The sequence below is a fragment of the Sciurus vulgaris genome (genome assembly GCF_902686455.1).
Source record: "Sciurus vulgaris genome assembly, chromosome: 10".
Taxonomy (NCBI): Eukaryota; Metazoa; Chordata; class Mammalia; order Rodentia; family Sciuridae; genus Sciurus; species Sciurus vulgaris.
The window spans coordinates 118534431-118553539 of NC_136470.1; the positions used below are offsets into that span (position 1 = coordinate 118534431).

A 19109-nucleotide genomic window follows, 5' to 3' on the forward strand; every position below is an offset into this window, starting at 1 on the left:
CTGTTAAATTGACATGCGAATATTGTATATATTTATTCAATACTATGTGCTGTTTCTGTTTATGTATATGTGTGTGTGTGTGTGTGTGTGTGTGTGTGTGTATACACACAAGCATATCACATGTAGATATAATGTAATGTTCAAATCAGGATAAATATATCTCTTTCCTCAAACATGATCATTTCTTTGTGATGAAACCATTGTCTCATAGCTTATTATTTTTTTTTTTTTGGTACTAGAGATTGAACCCAGTGGCACTTAAACACTGAGCTACATCTCCAGCCCTTTTTATATTTCAGTTTGAGGCAGGGTCTCACTAAGTTGCTTAGAGCCTTGCTAAGTTGCTAAGGCTGACTTTGCACTTGAGATCCTCTTGAGTTTCTGGGATTATAGGCATGCACTGCCCTGTCTTGTAGCTTTTTAAAAACATACAGTACATTATCTGTAGTCATCCTACTGTGAAATAGAACATTAGAACTTATTTTTCATATTTAATTATAACTTAGTATTTACTAACCAACCTTTTTCCATACATTCTACAGCCTGTGGTAACCAGTATTCTTTATTCTGCTTCTATGAGATGAATTTCTTTAGGCATAAGAGTGATGTTATGAGATATTTGTCTTTGTCTGACTTTTTTCACTAAAGATAGTGTTTTCCAGCTGATCCATGTTATTATAAATGACTGAATTTCAATCTTTTTATATATAATATATAAACTTTTATATATTATATATGTATACATAGTATATATACATATATATTATATAAATGTATTCCATTGTGTATATGTACCAAACTTTATCCATTCATCAGTTGATGGGATACTCAGTTTGATTACATTTCTTGACTGTTGTGAATAGTGCTTTAATAAACAAAGATGTCTAGTTGACATACTGATTTCATTTACATTGACTATATATGCTCAGTAGTACGATTGCTGGATTGTATGGTAGTTCTATTTTTAATTTTCAGAGGAACCACCCTGTTTTCCATAATTTCTGTACTAATTTACATTCCCATAAATGGTGGTGTGCAAAGGTTCTCTTTTTTCCACATCCTTGCCAATACTTGTTGGTGAGATAATAGCCATTCTAACTGGAATGGGGCGATATCTCACTGTGATTTTGATTTGCATTTCCTTGATGATTAATGATGTTGCATATTTTTCATCTATCTGTTGGCTGAATTCTTTTGAGAAATGTCTTTATTGCCCGTTTTTAAATCAGATTATGTGTTTTACTTTTTTTTATTAAGTTAAGTTTCTTATATATTCTAGACTTTAACCTTTTATGAGATGTATAGGCAAACCCCAAAGATTTTTATGAGTTATCAGGTTGCTTGGGCTCATAACACAATGCATGTATTTTATTAGAAAAGAGATGCTAAGGAGGCAGACTAAATCTAAAATACATGATTAAACTTATAACTAATTATTTCCACTACTGCAGTGAATTTCAGCATTCATCTTATCAGCATTGGATGATCTTTCATAGTTTCTGATTTTTTAAAAAATTTCATCACAATTAAGATAGTGATTCTACTATGTGGACTTGATTTTCTTCTATTGTCTGTTTTATCAACTATTAAGAATTTAACACAATTTAAATATTGAACCTTTGCTCTGAACTGAGCAAGGGAGGAAGCTGAAGCAGAAGATAAGACACTTCCAAACTGAAAGAAACAGAATTAACTGACATAAAACAACTAGGATATGAGCCAGGACAAAGCTTAAATATCTGTGTGATATTTGCTATTAAAGATGTTGCAGTGGCCACTGTCTGGCTCACTTTCTGGCTAAATATGGTCCTTATCTTACTAGTTTCAGTGAACTAAGAACTTTACTGTTGTCCCTCTTGGTCTTGTCCATGTAAATATCCAAACATTTCCACACTTAACCGTGGCCCCTACACCTTGTCCTTTGCCTAAATCATATGGTCAACATGATAAACACAGATATGCTTTATCTCTCAAGAGGGCATTTCTTCCTACTTCCTGGGTCTACAACATGAGATGAGGATCCGAAGTTTAATTGGAAGTCTTTGAAAGAAATATCCTCAAACCTATGCCTAGAACCCCAGGCCTTTGCTTCCTTGGAGAATTCTTGGGTCTGTATTTGTGTGGATTTTTAAGTCTTAACAAACTGATTTCCCCACTCATTCATTGAAACAAAGTGGAGGAGAGGGGGCCAGGAGTTGTTGCTAGAATTAGCTCCACTTGGAACACAGAGGAGTGATCTTAGACCTAAGAGTAAAGGAGATGGAAAGTCATAAAAAAGCAATTAAATATCGTGTGTCAATATGAATATTTAACAACAAATTTCATTATTATGTATAATTTTAATGCACCAATAAATTTTTTAAAGGCAATTTAAAAAACCGAAGTTTTAGGATCAGAGTCTATTACTGTGAAGTTAGTTTTCCAAACCCTAGTCTCTCCTGAGGGCGTTTCAGACTTAACAGCCCAGATCCAAAGTGTTGTACTGAGATAGAACCACCAGCTGGCATGGAGTTGAAGAGGGACAGTGTCTTTGAAAGACTGAATCATGTTTGAGTCACCACACTGGGAACCAGGCCTCAGCTTTTCATCTTAAAATACCCAAAGACAGGCAGCCTTGGTGAAAAGCTTATGCTAAGTCTAGACAAGATAGATCTTTAAACCATTATGCTAATTCTTAATTCAAGGCCTAGAATAAAAAGTATCTCATTTCTTGATTTTCTTACGGAAATTCTGGAGAGACTGACTATCTAATCAGAGGTGAAAATATTTCCCAGACAACAGTGGAATAATTGGACCATTGTTCCCCTATGCCAGGTAAAAGGGTCTCATCCTTATAACACAGAACGCATTCCATTTTTCTGGGAATCCTCAGACTGTCTATCGAATAGTTCTGGATGCAGACACATAGAGTTATACTTAGGGTGCCTCCTTCCCCAATATTGAAAGTAACACATGTACATTTTACCAAAAAAAAAAAAAAAAAAAAAAATGCAGGTTTGTATAAAGAAGCCAGAAAATAATCTAATATCCTGCCATCCAATTTTTGGTCTTTTCTGCATGCACTGACAAAAATTTATTCAGTCTTTAAAGGAAACATGGCATTGGTCCCAGTGGTTGCCCCAGTGATGGGGGTTAGGGAGAAAAGGAGACTTCCTTTTGACTGAATCGTTTTTGTGCATTTGGTGTTTTGTACCATGTTCAAGATTCAAAACAAAACAGAAAACCTGCAAAATAAAAAATGCAAAAAACAAAACAAACAAACAAAACCCCCTACTTATTCAACAAATATTGGTCACCATTTACTGGTCACCTGCTCCTCAAGGAACTTGAACTGGTGTAGTGGTTCTTAACCATGGCTGAACAGTAAGCTCACAATATTTTAAAAATACAGATGCCCAAGTCACAGGCCAATAGATTCTATTTAGCCTGGAGTGTGGCCTGGCTATCAGGGTTTTTTGAGATCTTCTAGGTGATTTGAAGTGCAAGTAGGCTTGAGAGTGTCTGGTCTGGTGGGAGATAAAAACACTGATTTTATAATCATAAAAAGAAGTAATTATAGATTGCAGTACCTACTACTATGAAAGAAAAGTATTGGTTGCTGCCTAGCACATGCAAGGTCCTGGGTTCAATTCCCAGCAGCACAAAAATAAATAAATAAATATATTAATTAATTAATTTAAAAAGTAAATTAAATCTTGGTTGCTGTAATGTACAATGGACCTAAGCTGGCAGCATGAGGTTGGGCAAGGCAAGGCTTCCTGGGAAGCACTCTTTCAACTGAGTGACTAAGAAGTAGCTAGCAGTTTTCACCCTTTATTGGGTATCAGAATTGTCTGGAGGGCTTGTTAAAATACAAGTTGCTGGGCTCCCCCCACCTGCAAAGTTGTTGATTCAGCTAGTCTGGTGGGAGGAGCTCAAGCATTTGCATGTCTAACTGCTCTGGGTTGCTAGAGGACTACACTTGGAGGATCTTTGAATTAGGCTAAAATGTGGGGAACAGTTCCATTCAGTGTAAAAGGCCCTAAAATGGTGTAGGGGTCTAAAAGCGCCATTCTGAATACCTGCATCATAGTCCGCTGTGTGGCTTTAATATCTCTTGGCCCCCTCTTAATGGATATCTAGGTTCTGGCATCCTTTTAGACTATTACTTGCGCCTTTCCAGGTCCTTAGAGACTTGATACAATGATCAGTTTGGCATATCCTGTCAACAACATGACTCTGGAAAACTAATGAACTGTGCTTCAGTCGCTGAAGTCACAGGCATTCTGTCATTCAATTGAAGGATTTTGGGGTCTGTTTTAAATTATGGCCACATTTGCTGAGAGGCTTAGTTGTAATTAGAAAAAAAGCACTTCATCCATTTTCAAGTTTATTTCTGACACTTTGAGAAGTCAGTTTTCATACTGTAAGGACTAAACTAAAAAAATTAATAAATAAAACCTCCCTTTCTATATATAAGTTTTCACTGTTCATAAGAAAGGACATTATTTCTTCTTAAGATTAATAAATTGATCATAGCAGCTGGATAATGTAAAAAATAATTAAAATGAGTAATAGTTCTTACTATAAATGCATGGATTTTATAATATCTGAAGTAAATTTTCAGTAACTCAATTGTGACAGTAATTTCTGCCATTTAATAACTGATAGCATATGATATTAAACCATAGACTATTTCATAATAGCCCAAGCTAGTATTTATGTTTTGCACCTACTGATACCTATTTATGAATTTTTCTGTCTGATTTATTTAATCATTTTAGCATATCATTACCAGTTTTGAGTCAGTCTAAACAATCAGTAGATTTAATGAATCCAACTTTGAGCTCGCTCAGTGTGCTCTTATTAAAGCAATTATTTCTATATTATGGCCATGATTTCTCTCCAGTGGGTATCTGTGAAAGAAGACTAGGGTTATTGAGTGGGCTGAGTTAACTTAATAGGATTCAGTGGTTTATGTAGTGGAGAGTTATGAAAGCAATTTGGAGGAAACTAACGATTTTTTTCCATTTTGCCTTCCTAATTTCAAAACAATTTTCTTCAATTTTTACATTATAGAGATCAGTTTAAATTTTTTTCAATCTTATATTTTAAATTATATTATGAAAGCATATTAAAATATCTCTTAAAATAGTTCAGGTTCTAAGGGATCCTGTGCTTGGGTCCCCATAGGTAAATCTGGAAAGGGCAAATTTGAACTTGGACTTCATATTGAGCTTTGCCAGTTCTCTGCCTGAGATAAGGTCAAATTCGTTGCTTTGGCTATCTTCAACATCTAACATTTGGAAGATAGGAAAGAAAAAGAGAAAATGCAAAAGCCCATCATTACTCTGATTTATTTCAGTAATGTTAATAAAGTCAATATTCTAAAGTAAGTGATTTTCCTGAGGCTACTTTGCTGCATGTGTTAGCATTAAAGAAACCATGTACTTCTCCCACCCCCCTCCCCAGTTTTTAATATTTACACATGAGATGTGACTAATAAATAAAATATTTTAGCATGATTGGGATGCAGGGAAACCCTCAATTTCTCTTTTGGCTTGGGCAGAGAGCCAAAAAATCCTGCTTTGATGACTTAGTAACTATGAAGCTTTTAGGAATAAGACAACACTCAAAAATTCTTTTTTGAAAACAGTACATTTCTCCTGCATAATTGTAATGCATCAATAAAAAGATGGAAGAAATAAAATTTTTAAAAAATCACAAAACAGAAAAAAGTTTTCTCACTATGAGAGAAAACAAAAGTGATTTGTTTTGAATATTCACACATATTAATGTTGACAGTTAAAGTATATTCAGATTACTATAGTATATTTGTTTAGATTTTCAGATTGACTAATTCCTTATTTATGCCATTCCATTTTTCTATTGTGGTGTTTTGTGGACTTGTGAATAGAGAAGCTGATAGTCTTGCCAACACTGAATAATGCCCTCAAAATTAGGAATATAATTCTTCATTTAAATGTGTGAGATGGGGGGATATCTAAGCTATTTTAGTAAATGATAATAAAAATATTCTTAGATGTGCCTAGTCCATGTTATTGTTAGCTACCCCAAATTTTCAAAGTACAAGACTCATATGTAAAGCCTATTATTTAAAATGTTATTTTATCTCACTTATTCAATAAATAAAATATTTAGAATGAATGCAGAATATGCAAGAGCAAAACTTTGTGGGTGTAGTCTAGTCAAGTTTTTTTTCCCCCTTACTGAAAAAGGACCTCTTCTGAACAAATGTATGATAGTATAGACTAAGATTATTTTTAATAAGGTCCAGGAGAACTTCATTAGCCAAAATTCAGGGTTTTTAATGGTTGATGATATCAGAATATTCAGAGAATATTAATTAACTTTAATTTTCCATCTCCAAAGAAAGTACAATATCCTCAAGTATAATCTGTAGCTAACTGTTCTGATCATTGATTCTATTTGAGTGGCCTTCTTGGGGGAATTTTTCCTCCTCCTACTTTTGTTGTATCTGGCATAGTCTCCCTTTACCATCTTTACTCCTAAAGAATCAGCTGAGGGAGGCATCTTCTTAACTTAGTCCTTTTCCTAACTGATCTGGTTAGCATGGATCTGGAGTGTAGGTATGAGCAGTTTTGGCTAGTGCCCAGATTATGACTATTTTAAACTGAGATTTTAGTTGTTATATCATTTACCTTTTTTTTTTTATTGTAAACAAATGGGATACATGTTGTTTCTCTATTTGTACACGGAGTCAAGGCAAACCATTTGTGTAATCATAAATTTACATATGGTAATGATGTTTGATTCATTCTGTTATTTTTTTCCCTTCCCCGCCACCCCTCCCACACCTCTTTTCCCTCTGTATGGTCCTTCCTTCCTCCATTCTTCCCACCCTCCTTAACCCTAACCCTAAACCTAACCCTAACCCTAATGCTAACCCCTCCCACCCCCCAATATATGTCCTCATCCGCTTATCAGCGAGATCATTCGTCCTTTAGTTTTTTGAGATTGGCTTATCTCAGTTAGCATGATATTCTCCAATTTCATCCATTTGCCTGCAAATGCCATAATTTTATCATTCTTCATGGCGGAGTAATATTCCATTGTATATATATGCCACAGTTTCTTTATCCATTCATCAACTGAAGGACATCTAGGTTGGTTCCACAATCTGGCTATTGTGAATTGAGCAGCTATGAACATTGATGTGGCTGTATCTCTGTAGTATGCTGATTTTAAGTCCTTTGGGTATAGGCCAAGGAGTGCCTGGATCAAATGGTGGTTCCATTCCAAGCTTTCTGAGGATTCTCCATACTGCTTTCCAGAGTGGCTGCACTAATTTGCAGTCCCACCAGCAATGTATGAGTGTACCTTTTTCCCCACGTCCTCGCCAACACCTGTTTTTTGCTTGTATTCTTGATAATCGCCATTCTAATTGGGGTGAGATGAAATCTTAGGGTAGTTTTGATTTGCATTTCTCTTATTACTAAAGATGTTGAACATTTTTTCATATATCTGTTGATTGCTTGTACATCTTCTTCTGTGAAGTGTCTGTTCATTTCCTTAGCCCATTTGTTGATTGGGTTATTTGTATTCTTGGTGTAGAGTTTTTTGAGTTCTTTATAGATTCTGGAAATTAGCACTCTATCTGAAGTATGAGTGGCAAAGATATTCTCCCACTCTGTAGGCTCTCTCTTCACATTACTGATAGTTTCCTTTGCTGAGAGAAAGCTTTTTAGTTTGAATCTATCCCAGTTATTGATTCTTCCTTTTATTTCTTGGGCTATGGAAGTCCTGTTAAGGAAGTCTGATCCTAAGCCAACAAGTTGAAGATTTGGACCTACTTTTTCTTCTATAAGATGCACGGTCTCTGGTCTGATTCCAAGGTCCTTGATCCATTTTGAGTTGAGTTTTGTGCAGGGTGAGAAATAGGGGTTTAATTTCATTCTGTTGCATATGGTTTTCCAATTTTCCCAGCACCATTTGTTGAAGAGGCTATCTTTTCTCCATTGCATATGTTTGGACCCTTTGTCTAGTATGAGAAAATCGTATTTATTTGGGTTTGTGTCCGTGTCCTCTATTCTGTACCATTGATCTACCTGTCTATTTTGGTACCAATACCATGCCGTTTTTGTTACTATTGCTTTGTAATAGAGTTGAAGATCTGGTATTGTGATACCCCCTGCTTCGCTCTTTCTACTGAGAATTGCTTTAGCTATTCTGGATTTCTTATTCTTCCAGATGAATTTCATGATTGCTTGCTCTATTTCTGTATGGTACATCATTGGGATTTTAATTGGAATTGCATTGAATCTGTATAGCACTTTAGGTAGTATGGCCATTTTGACAATATTAATTCTGCCTATCCAAGAACATGGGAGATCTCTCCATCTTCTAAGGTTTTCTTTAATTTCTTTCTTTAGTGTTCTGTAGTTGTAGAGGTCTTTCACCTCTTTTGTGAGATTGATTCCCAAGTATTTTATTTTTTTTTGAGGCTATTGCAAATGAAGTTGTTTTCCTCATTTCCCTTTCAGCTGTTCCATCGCTTGCATATAAAAATGCTTTAGATTTATGTGTGTTGATTTTATAGCCTGCTATTTTGGTGAATTCATTGATGAGGTCTAGAACTTTTCTGGAGGAGTTTTTTGGATCCTCTAAATATAGAATCATGTCATCAGTGAACAGGGATAGTTTGAGTTCTTCTTTTCCAATTCATTTCCCTTTAATTTCTTTGGTTTGTCTAATTGTTCTGGCTAGAGTTTCAAGGACGATGTTGAATAGAAGTGGTGAAAGAGGGTATCCCTGCCTTGTTCCAGTTTTTAGGGGGAATGCTTTCAGTTTTTCACCATTTAGAACGATATTGACCATGGGCTTAGCATAGATGGCCTTTACAATGTTAAGGAATGTTTCCACTACCCCAATTTTTTCTAGTGTTTTGAGCATGAAGGGATGCTGTATTTTATCGAATGCTTTTTCTGCATCTATTGAAATAATCATGTGATTCTTAACTTTTAGTCTGTTGATATGGTGAATGACATTTATTGATTTCCGGATGTTGAACCAACCTTGCATCCCTGGGATAAAACCCACTTGATCGTGGTGCACTATCTTTTTAATATATTTTTGTATGCGATTTGCTAAAATTTTGTTGAGCATTTTTGTGTCGATGTTCATTAAGGATATTGGTCTGAAATTTTCTTTCCTCGATGTGTCTCTGTCTGGTTTAGGTATCAGGGTGATATTGGCTTCATAGAATGAATTTGGGAGGGTTCCCTCCTTTTCTATTTCATGGATTTCTTTGAGGAGTATTGAAATGAGCTCTTCTTTAAAGATTTTGTAGAACTCGGCTGAGAACCCATCTGGTCCCGGACTTTTCTTTGTTGATAGGCTTTTGATGACCTCTTCTATTTCATTGCTTGAAATTGATTTATTTAAGTTGTGTATGTCCTCCTCGTTCAGTTTAGGTAATTCATATGTCTCTAGAAACTTGTTGATGTCTTCAAGGTTTTCTGTTTTGTTGGAGTATAGGTTTTCAAACTAGTTTCTAATTATGTTTTGTATTTCACTCATGTCTGTTGTGATATTTCCTTGTTCATTCTGAATTTTAGTAATTTGAGTTTTCTCTCTCTCTTTGTTAGTGTGGCTAAGGGTTTATCAATTTTGTTTATTTTTTCAAAGAACCAATTATTTTGTTAATTTTTCCGATTGTTTCTTCTTTTTCTAGGGCTTTGAGCTGTAGTGTTAAGTCGTTTATTTGTTGATTTCTACTTCTTTCATTGAATGCGCCCCATGAAATAAATCTTCCTCTAAGTACTGCTTTCATAGTGTCCCAGAGGTTTTGATATGATGTGTCTTTGTTCTCGTTTACTTCTAAGAATTTTTTTATTTCCCTCCTGATGTCTTCTGTTATCCATTCATCATATAATAGTGTATTATTTAATCTCCAGGTATTGGAGAAGTTTCTGTTTTTTATTCTGTCATTTATTTCTAATTTCAATCCATTATGATCTGATAAAGTACAGGTAGTATCTCTATCTTCTTGTATTTGCTAACAGTAGCTTTGTGGCATAAAATGTGGTCTATTTTAGAGAAGGATCCATGTGCTGCTGAGAAGAAGGTGTATTCATTCTTTGTTGGATGGTATATTCTATATATGTCTGTTAAGTCTAGATTGTTGATTGTGTTATTGAGATCTATGGTTTCTTTATTCAATTTTTGTTCAGAAGATCTATCCAGCGATGAGAGAGGTGTGTTAAAATCGCCTAGTATTATTGTGTTGTGTTCTATTTGATTTTTGGAATTGAGAAGGATTTGTTTGACGTACCTGGATGAGTCAATGTTCGGGGCATAGATATTTATGATTGTTATGTCTTGCTGATTTATGCTTCCCTTCAGCAGTGTGTAATGTCCTTCTTTATCCCTTCTGACTAGTTTTGGCTGGAAGTCCACATTATCTGAGATGAGGATGGATACTCCGGCCTTTTTGCTGTGTCCATGTGCATGGTATGTTTTTTCCCATCCTTTCACCTTTGTTCTATGGGTATCTCTTTCTATGAGATGAGTCTCTTGCAGGCAGCAAATTGTTGGAGTTTTCTTTTTAATCCAATCTGCCAGTCTATGTATTTTGATTGATGAGTTCAGGCCATTAACATTCAGGGTTATTATTGTGATATGATTTGTATTCCCAGTCATTTGACTCATTTTTGTTTTTTGACATGATTTGGTTTCTCCTTTATTTGGCTATTCCTTTAGGCTAGTTCCTCCCGTTGCTGATTTGCATCATTGTTTTTCATCTCTTCTTCATGGAATATATTGCTGAGAATGTTCTGCAATGCCGGCTTTCTTTTTGTAAATTCCTTTAGTTTTTGTTTATCATGGAAGGATCTTATTTCATCGTCAAATCTGAAAGTAAGTTTTGCTGGGTATAAGATTCTTGGTTGGCATCCATTTTGTTTCAGGGCTTGATAAATGTTGTTCCAGGCCCTTCTAGCTTTTAGGGTCTGGATTGAAAAATCTGCTGATATTCTTATTGGTTTCCCCCTGAGTGTAATTTGATTCTTTTCTCTCGCGGCCTTTAAAATTCTGCCTTTATTGTGTATGTTAGGTATTTTCATAATAATGTGCCTTGGTGTGGGTCTGTTGTAATTTTGTATATTTGGAGTCCTATAAGCCTCTTGTACTTAGTTTTCCATTTCATTCTTCAGATTTGGGAAATTTTCTGATATTATTTCATTGAATAGATTGTTCATTTCTTTATTTTGTTTCTCTATGCCTTCCACAATCCCAATAGTTCTTAATTTTGGCCTTTTCATGATATCCCATAATTCTTGTAGATTCTGTTCATGATTTCTTACCATCTTTTCTGTTTGGTCAACTTTGTTTTCAAGATTAAATATTTTGTCTTCAGTGTCTGAGGTTCTGTCTTCCAGGTGTTCTATCCTATTGGTTATGCTTTCTATGGAGTTTTTAACTTGGTTTATTGTTTCCTTCATTTCAAGGATTTCTGTTTGTTTGTTTTTTCAATATCTCTAACTCTTTCTTGAAATGATCTCTTGCTTCCCATATTTGCTCTTTTAACTGTTGATTGGTGCGATCATTTAATGCCTGCGTTTGCTCTTTCATCTCCTCCTTCAGTGCTTGCATTTGCTCTTTCATCTCCTCGTTTGCTTCCCTGATTGTTTTAATTATGTACATTCTGAACTCCTTTTCTGACATTTCTTCTGCTGTGCTGTCATTGGGTTTTATTGATATAGTATCTAGGTTTGTTTGGGACATTTTCTTCCCTTGTTTTCTCATATTGGTCAGACGTCAGTGAGACTCTGAGATATTGCAGATTTCCTCTATTGGCTTATAGTGTCCCTGTAGATTTGTAGTGTATCACCTCCCAACCTTCAGTAGCCTGAAGTCTTGGAGGAACTTGATAATGCAGTGCTTCTGAAGAAAGCTGCCCCTAGCCCGCTACTGGTTCCAGGGCTTGGAGCTGGTTCTGTGCAGAAAGACTCTCACTGGGCAGTCTGCTCCGAGAAGCTGGCGGTGAAAGGAGCCTGCCGCTGGAGGGAATAGGGCTGCTTGGGGAAGTCCCTGGCTGCCCTGTCCTGGTCCCTGAAGCTGCCTGTGGGCTGGAGTTCGCCACTGGCTCCGGGACTTGGACCTGATTCTGTGCAGAAAGGCTCTCACTGGGGGGCCTGCTCTGAGAAGCTGGCCATATGGAAGTAGCCCACCACCAGAGGGAGCAGGGCTACCTGGGGAAGACTGTAGCTGCCCTGCCCTGCTCTGATAAGCTGCCCCTATCTGGGCCTGCTGACCAGGCCCAGCTTCACCCGGTGGGGGAGACTCACCCCGAGGCTCTATTTTAGTCCGAGTCTCTCAATGCCTCCCCATTCTTAAATCCTGAGTTCTGGCGTGACAGGAGATGCAGTCACCCTCTAGTCCACCATCTTGGATCGCCCCATGGAAAGAGCCTGCGGCCGGAGGGGGCAGGGTTGCCAGAAGAAGTCTCTGGCTGCCCTGCCCTGGTCCCAGAGGCTGCCTGCAGGTTCGAGCTCTCCGCTGGCTCCGGGATTTGTGGCTGGCTCTGTGTAGAAAGGCTTTCACTGGGCGGTCTGCTCTGAGAAGCTAGCCTCGAAAGGCGCCTCCCACCAGAGGGAGCAGGGCTGCTTGGGGAAGTCCCTGGCTGCCCTGTCCTGGTCCCTGAAGCTGCCTGCAGGCCGGAGCTCACTGCTGGTTCCGAGACTTGGAGCTGGTTCTGTGCAGAAAGGCCTATCATTTACATTTAAAAAACTTAAAATGATACACATGTATGACTTAAACTTAAAAGGAATGAAAAGGGGTAAATTCTTCATTTAAAATTATATTTATGACTCAGTTTAATACTCTTGAACTGTTTTTTCTAGAGGAAAAACTTTAGTTGCCTCGACATCCAGGTCTAAGTAGTGAACTTGGAGTGATGTACATAATTTAAAAGTCAATGAGGGATTAAAAACAACAACTCTCACATTATTAATAGCTTCTTTGCTCAGTTATTTCTAAGCTTAATTTTTGGAAAGAAGTGTATATTTATGTGGGAAACAAACATTTTTGACATCAGGGAGTTCTAAAAGTGGTTGGTATACTTCAGTAATTATTCATTGCATAAATAATTTCATGTATAGTAAAAATAAGCAGTATGTGACCTTCATTAAAATACTGTGAAATTGAATTCCTGTTCATAGTTTAACAAGAACACAATTATGTATTGGAGTACTTTTCATCTGCTGAAGCATCACAGGTCTTATTACCTAATATAAGTATAGATAATTATGAACACTTGATATGCTATATACTTATTAGTACAGCAGTGCTTTGCTTGAGTAGTTATGTGAAAAACCCAACCTAAATTTTAGTTATTAAAAAAAGCAAGCTCTGGACATGAAGAAACATTTGGGGGTATGCTCATTATTATGATTATGGAAGTGGTGCAATGGGTATACACATAGGTCAAATTTTATAAAATTACACACTTAAAATGTGTGCAGTGTATTGTATGTCAGTCATATCTTAACAATTGAATTTAGAAAATGCAAACCCTGGACCATGATACATGAAAACCTTTAAGAATATTGAACTGGTTGAATTTGCAGTTGTTAGTGGTGATTAATATGAAATTTGATAGTTTAAGCTGAGTTTCTTTTTAATCTTTCATACTAATTAAAAACCTTATTGTTTTTAGTTCAGAGAAAAATTATAGGCTTTGTTTTTTGTGACATTTATTGGGCAAGTGGAAAAGGAAGGTCAAAATGTCATCGATATTCTTGTCATGTGCTAGGTTTCCAAATATCTTTCTTTCTTTCTTTTTTTTTTTTTGGTACGGCAATTGAACCCAGGGGTGCTTAACCACTTGGCAACATCTCCAACCCTTTTTAATATTTTATTTAGAGACAGGGTCTCACTGAGTTGCTTAGGGTCTTCCCAAGTTGCTGAGGCTGACCTTGAACTCAAGATTCTCCTGCCTCAGCCTCCCAAGATGCTGGGATTACAGGTGTGTGCCACAGTGCCTGGCTCCAAATTTCTAAGAGTGGAAAATTTGGAATATTAAGTCTCTAATTAGAATGTGTTTGGGTGTCAGTTTTCTCAGTCTCTTCCACTTGCAGTAGTCACTGAGCATTTTAGCATTTTAATTTAATTTGGTCGATGTTCCCATTTTCCCATTAGTTTGAATTTGGAGCAACCCTTTTAAACCTGAACACTTAAGCCATATTCACCTCACCAGATTTGTGCCCCGATTGTTCTTTATTCCCTCTCTTACCTCTATGTCTTTCATTTCATGAACCTTATTCAAACATGTGTACTTGTGGGTTTCAGGACAAGATCAGCCAATTCACTTTTTTATAATATTGGATTTGCTTTTCAGTGATTCATGGCTTTTAACTCATGTTGCCATTTCAAAGATATTTCAGTGCAGTGATTATCAAGCTCTAGTATGTAGTTTCTAATATTTTCAGAATTACTTTAGAAATGGAAATTCTAAGATGGATCAATGACAGCTGTGATTTGCAAGACAATGACAGCTCTGATTTGCAAGACAAAGTGAAGCATTTGGATGTTCAATATGGATTGGACTTGACATATCTGAGATTGAATTTTAAGTAGGCCTTACTATATTTAAAGGACTTGAGTTTTGAGTTTATTGTAAGGGGTAAGTACATACTGAAAAGGTTTTGAAAACAGAACAGTAGATAATTTTCCCCCAGGTAAAGCTTATTTTGGCATTATTTGGGTAACCTCACATAATCATAAAAACTTGTATGTATACACACACACATGCTTTTATGTGAGTGTGTATATGCATTCTTGATTTCTTAGTTTTTCATTTTAACACTAGTTTCAGCAGCAAAAGTTATGCTTAGCTGATAACAGATATCCCGGTCTGATGGATAAAGAGGTCAGGGCTCAATATTTTAATAGCAATACAGATACCCAGTTGGAAACGGCTACTTTATAAAAATTCAAAAGGCATTAATATGGCCCCTCCTTGAAAATCCCACACTGAGAGGCACTAACTACCCCTGCCTCTGCAGTGTGGGTTATTTTGTGGGATGTCCCTTCACAGCTGTCTTTGGCTTCTATTATGCCATTAACCAGACTCGCTCCAGGATTCTTTGGAAACTGTGTGCCTACCTGAATAATTTATTACCTAGTGATCAATTATTCATAACTCATTATTACAACTGAAATAAAATCTAAAGGTGGAATCATTCTGCCACTTATGAATATCCAAGAGATCCTCAGGAGATTGCAGTGGAGTTTTAAGTCTTTGCCGTCCCACTGCCTGTTGTTCCAAAGAGTACAGCCTTCTGAGATGGAATCAGAATCGATGAACGCAGTAACAAATGCCTCCCTGCTGTCCTTGCTGCGTTGGTTCATCTATTCATGCTGTTTGTCTTTTTAATTCTGGCCTCATTTACACCTAGAAATGAAATTTCAGTTTGAGAGAATGTAGGCGACGTTTATGGCACGGCGGGTTTGTTAAGCCGTTTTTAGGAGGTCCACAAGGGTATAAGACTCTTAGAATGTATTTTCTGAGATAAGATGCAGGTATCTTTAGAACATTTATTGACACCAATCGTTGCGTTTTCTTGTTCCATCAGAGTTATATCTGAGTTGTATCTTATCTATTTATTGAACCCTACCTTTCGTATAAAGAAATGCCATATGTTTTTCATATATATTACACAGAAAGCATCTTAGTAACAGTGACATGAAAGTATAATCAAAAGAAACTTTATGAATTCAGGAAACATAGTAGAAAATAGTTTGGCTTAATACAAACTGATTAATTTTGTAATAATCAACAAGCCTTTGAAGATGTGTAGAAAATAGTTGGAGAGTTTCAAATTCCAGTTCTGTTAGGACAGAAAGTTTGCCTTTAGGGTTTCTTGCCTTCTAAGCAGTTGACTTTCCACTAGGCAGTGTTGGCACTGTTGGCACTGAGGGGTGGCTATGACTATAACATTTCGTATTTTTGTGTTTTCTCTGGTTATTCTCAAAAGTAACTTAAGTTCTGATTTCAAGCATGAGTCCTGAGACGCTGAGATTAACACTGCTTTGTTTTAAAAATCCCAGTTTGTAGGTAAAATTCCAAACTGTTGAACAAGTATTTTTAGTAGCAATTCCAGATTTTGTTGGTGTTGATGTTGGTTTTCCAAATGGAATGGAGGCTTAATGTTTAAATAGATTTTAACTGACCTAAACCCATACTTTTCACACTGGACCATATGTAATGCCCCAGATAACCTTCCACTCATGAGTTTAAATCTACTTTAATTTTACTGTTATGAATATATATGGAAAATTTTTAGACAAATGTAAATATGTCATGGATTAGAGTAAAAACTTGCATGATTTTAAAATTTTATAATTTTTAATAGGTTACACATTCTTGTAGCTCAAAACCTATAAAAAGGTACACCATTAAAAGTCTCCTCTCATTCTTTTCTTCCCTTTTACAAGTTCTCATCCTCTTCCCCAAAGGTACCACTGTTAAGAGTTTCCTGTGAATCTTTCCAGAGTTACTTTATGTATATATAAACAACTTAGAGTATAGATTCTTATTTTTCTTCCTTCTGATAAAAACTAGCATATTATGCATTTCTGTTTCTTTTTTCATGCAAAAATATCTTGGAAATATTTTCATATTAGTATATATACAGAATATTTGTACATATACAATGTGTGATAATAAAATCAGGGTAATAAGTATTTCCATCTCTTTAAACATTAATCAATTAAACATTTTTATCTGTTGGGCATTTCATACTCTTATAGTCATTTTGAAATATATCATAGATTGTTTTAACCAATAGTTACTCTACTGTGCTAAAGAAGAACCCCAAATAATCCTTTGGCTCTGTTTTGGTGCCTCTTATTGAGCTTCTTTCCACCTTCTTCCCCTTACCACCATCCTCTTGGAGGCGGGTACTGGAGATTGAATCTAGGGACCACAATGCTATCTAGGCAAGTGCTCTACCACTAAGCTACGTCCCCAGCCCTTTTTAATTTTGAGACAAAGACCTTCTAAGTTGCTCAGATTGACCTCAAACTTGTGATCCTCCTATCTCAGCCTCCCGAGTAACTGGGATTACAAGTGTGAGTTACCATGTCAAACTTCCCCCATTTAAAAAAAATTTTTTTTTTTAGTTGTAGAGGGACACAATACCTTTATTTTATTTATTTATGTGGTGCTGAGGATCAAAACCAGTGCCTCATGCATGCCAGGCAAGTGCTATAACACTGAGCCACAACCCCAACCCCCTGCCAGTCTTTTTTATAAATAGCTCCACAGTGTGTTCCATGGTGTGGCTCTAATACAATTTATTAACTCTTGTTCCCATTGATGTGCATTTGGATTGCTTTACATCTTTTATCATTAAAAACACTGTTGGAGTGGATAACCCTGAATATTTTTCATTTCAGAAATATGTCACTATTTTGTGCTTGATTTTTTTTTTTTTCCTCCTCATCTGAGGAGCCGGAGGATTTGAACCGTGGCCCTTGCGCATGCTAGGCGAGCACTCTCCCAAACGAGCTATTTCTTCAGCTCCTGCATGAATTTTTAAGATAACACATGAGATTTTAGAGACGTGTCTTGCTTTTCATAGTCCTTGCTAGGTCTGAGTTTATCCTTCGTTGCTGTTAGGAATGTTTGCTGGAGAAGTTTGAGAAGTGCTGCTGGAAAAAAAAATTTGAGGCCTACTGGTGGGATGATTTTTCACTTTATAAAATAACTTTGTTGTGAAGCAATAGTGACAATAGTTACTTTGCCATACTGTGTTTTCCTGGAGGTGATATAAGAACATGTGCAAATCTGGAGGCAAATAATTTATAAGCAGAAATCATACTATAAACTCTTCTAGTTTTCTTGAAGGTGTTTGACACAATGAAACATTTAGAGCTTTAAGATTTCAGAATAGGCTCAGGGTTCTGTGACCTTAAACCCTAGAGCACCAAACTGTGACATCTTGAAAATAATTAGTAGATGTTCTACATTAAAAGGATTCCATGATTTAAAAAGTTGAGAAAATGCTGGGTTCCACAAAGTTAAAGCAGATTCTTTACTGAGGGACTCTTTAGATCCTTAAATTTGCTAGGACAAATTGTGACTCTAATAGCTGGATGTAGCCTGCAGCATTTCCTAAATTTTGTTTGACTGATCCCTTATCCCAGGCCATTCTTATTAACACTAGTATAGGTAGTGAGGAGCCCAAACCCATGTTGGACACCATGGACACCGTGTTGAAATTAGCGGTCACAAGCATATGTGGTGTTTGAATTTACAAAAGATTCAGTAAGGGAAATAAGAATGAAGTCATTGTTTTAAAATTGGCCATCATGAACAGCAGATGGTGGTAATGTAACATGCAGACCGACTGTTAAGACATGGCAGTATTTCTAATAACAGCATTAATTCAAGGTCCAAAATGTCTTCATTTAATTATCATCCACCAATACTTTAATTTCACTGGCTAAATGAGTAAAAGTCTAAATATAGATCATTACCATACTTTTAATCTCTTTCTAGGAAAAGCACAATTCAACTGAGAAGTAAATTTAGAGAAATCTTTTTATCTTCACAGACCATTTTAACTAGTATAGGATAGGTTTGTTCTCTCTTGCCATCTATGTATTAGATGGAAGTTCTTAGTTTATATGTACACAAAGATGTATAAGCTCTCTGTCTCTTAAAAGAAACAAAAAGCCTAAATTTTACCCAGTTTAACTCTCTATTGTTTATGAGAATAACAATGAATAGTTCAACAAACATCTAGTTGGTGCTGCCAAATAGACCTTGGGACCTTAGAGATGAAGCAGTCACATCCATTGACCTTCATGAACTGATGTTTAGGCTGAAAATAGGAAGTGAATACCAGTAGATATTAGAAGGGCCAAGGGAGTGAGAGAGATTAGAGTCTCTTTGAAGCTGAGAGAGATCTGTCTTCCATTTTTTTGAGGATTGTCAAACTTTGTAAGATTATATAACCTAGGACAATAAAAAATGGAATATTTTAAACATTTACATTCAACACAAAAAATAACACATTAAAAATATAGTACAATGTGATTATATGACTCACAAGATAACTGTAGGATCCTTGTAAATTTTA

The 19109-nt window shown here is 36.1% G+C and overlaps 1 protein-coding gene and 1 long non-coding RNA gene across 11 annotated transcripts in view; one reads left to right on the top strand and one right to left on the bottom strand.

The window, feature by feature from the left end:
* Window positions 1–19109, top strand: part of NEK11 (NIMA related kinase 11) — a 349893-nt gene that overhangs the window by 7396 nt on the left and 323388 nt on the right. The window lies entirely within an intron of this gene.
* On the bottom strand, window positions 1258–16608 carry LOC306638160. Its single transcript, XR_013757397.1, has 2 exons — window positions 12741–16608; window positions 1258–6662 (listed from the first exon to the last, which is right to left on the bottom strand). It is a non-coding gene; the product is annotated as an uncharacterized lncRNA (long non-coding RNA).